Here is a 2,686-nt window from a genome sequence, read left to right as displayed (position 1 = left end):
CCTCCTGCCTCAGCCTCCCAAGTGCTGGGATTTCAGGCGTGCGCCACCACACCCTTCGATCCTGTAACTTTCTCGTTTTTTCTTTTCCTCTGCGGGCACCTCGTTCTTGGGACCTGTCACCCCAGACAGAAACTGACTATACACCCACAGGAGACCAGTTTGAAACTGAGATTGGATAGTCTTTTTGGGGGGGGGCTAGTTTCCGGTACCGGGAATCGAGCTCACGACCTTGTGCTTGCCAGGCAGGCGCTGTGCCACTGAGCTGAATCCCCAGCCCCTTGGATAGTCATTTTGGCTGACAGGTTGTTTCAGCAATATCATTTTTTTCTTGTTACAGGTCTGAGAAGTGAACCGTATAATGATCTACCCTGAGCTATACCTTTTTTTTTTCCTTTTGTTTTTTTCCCAGTACCGGGAATCGAACTGACGACCTCACGCTTGCCAGGCAGGCACTGTGCCGCTTAGCTAAATCCCCAGCCCCCTCTGAGCTATACCTTTAACCCCTTTTTATTTTTCGTTTTGAGACAGCATCTCACCAGGTTGCCCAGGCTACCCTGGAACGTGTGATTCCCCTGCCTTGACCTTTCAAGTAACTGGGGTTACAGGTACCACCACACCCACTCACATACTGACCTCTGATTATAATAAAGTTCTATGTAAATTTATGTCAAATAGTTGTGTCTTTCTGAACTGTCATGTATTTTCCAGTTCCACATGGGAAACAATTTGTAAAGGTAACCGGCAAGGAGCTGGGGAGATAGATCCATAGTAAAGTGCTTGCCTAACATCACTGAAGTCCTGGGTTTGATATTCAGACGGGGTGGGGGGTAGGGTGGTGATTAACTGGAAGCAAATCATTTCGGGGTCAATGTGGTGCTTGGGCTGGGGAGGGAGTAGGCTGGTGGCAGACAGCTCAGTGAACATGCGTACGACAAGCTGGGGAGCATGTGTGTGAGAATCACAGGGCCTGATGACTAGAAGGGAGGTGAGAGGCATTTAGGATTTGGTTCACAGTGATGCTATTAACGGACCCTGAGAACACAAGGGAAGAAAAGAAGGTGAAATAGCTTTGGGAAGGAAGATGCTATCACTGAAGCCGTTTCATGAACTTAGTCTAAAACTCAGGATGAAGGACAGAAGTGGGACGGTGCTTCTGTTCTCATCTAGGTTTGGATGGCAACTAAGGCCGGGGATGGATGGAACTCTCCAGGAGAGAAGCGATGAAGGGCAAGCCCTGGAACATGTGTTTCCAGAGCCAGCACCAGAGGAAAAGAACCGGGAGAAAGCGGCAAAGATGACTCAGACAACAGACTGAGCAGGGAGTGGGCGGACGCCCCAGCGAAGGGCTGCGGGAAGAACACTGGCAGTGAGGGGTCAGCCTTGACCTTAGCGAGAATGGCATCAGAAGAGCGGCTGAAAGGCAGTGGCCTTGAAGAATGTACCGGTTAGTGGATTATCCTCCCTGTAGCCTGCTCGGGGAAAGATCTGAAGCTTTGCCTGCAGAGGGCACTGGAGACGCACTGCAAGAAGGAAGAACTGTTTCCCGACTGAAGTGTGCCAGCCAGGCCGGCTCCTGCAGGCCCAGGCTGCTCCATTGTGGGGTCCTAGCAGCTTGGGTGACGTCCCTCAGCCACGACTGCAATACAGCAGCTTCTCTGCCTGCCTGCCCACTCCTGCTCCTACTGGGGGAGTTTCACAGAGGGCCTGGGGTGGCTGCTGAGACACGTCTATGTAATTAGCTTTCTCCCAGGGCCCTAGAGTAGGGGTCAGCAAACTTTCCCTGAAAAGAATAGATGTTGTGGGGGAAAAAAAAATGTTGAGGGCCAGGGTACAGCTCAGAGGCACAGCGCCTGCCTGGCAAGCACAAGGTCCTGAGTTCGATTCCCAGTACCAAATGGATGTTGTGTGTCTGTCCCAACGACTCAGCTCTGCTCTTGTAGCATGAAACAGCTACAGAATTTATAGCTGTGCTCCAAAAACTTTATTTATGGATGCTGAAATTTATTTATGAATACTGAAATTTATACTGAAAGTACCTCAAGAAATCATCTTTTGATTTTTTTGCCCTCAACCATTTGAAACTGCAGATGCCGCCCTCAGTACTCCTGGGCTACATAAAAACAGATCGTGGGCAGGCGACTCAGGAGGCCAAGGCAGGAGGGCGGGAAGGTCAGGGCCACCCCGGGCAACTCAGCGAGATCATGTCTCAAAATAAAAGTAATTAGAGGAGGCTGAGGATGCAGCTAAACGGTACAGCACCTGCCAGATTGTAGCAGGCCCTGGGTTCAATACACAGCACCACACACACACACGCGTGTACACACACACACACACACGCACACACACACACACACGTTTGTCGTTCACTGAGTCATGGTCCCCTGTCCCAAGTCGAGTGTTGGGGGCTGGGCAGGATGGAGGGTCTCTTCTCTGGGGGTGCTGCCTCCGCCCTAGGAGAACCATTGGAGAATAGCTGTTGAGTCTGCTCTTAAAATTTTTTAAATTCTTACTATTTTTACCAGCTGCATTAATTTCTAGCATTTCTTAAAAATCATTGTGAGTTTGCCAACTTGAAGAGTAAATGTGGGGGGCTGGGGATTTAGCTCAGCGGCAAAGCACCTGCCTGGCAAGCACAAGGTCGTGAGTTCGGTTCCTGGTACCGGAGAAAAACCAAAACCAAAAAAAA

This window comes from Chinchilla lanigera, unplaced genomic scaffold (genome assembly GCF_000276665.1).
Source record: "Chinchilla lanigera isolate Chin_1 unplaced genomic scaffold, ChiLan1.0 scaffold00040, whole genome shotgun sequence".
NCBI classification, from domain to species: Eukaryota; Metazoa; Chordata; class Mammalia; order Rodentia; family Chinchillidae; genus Chinchilla; species Chinchilla lanigera.
This window is presented reverse-complemented; position numbering follows the sequence as displayed.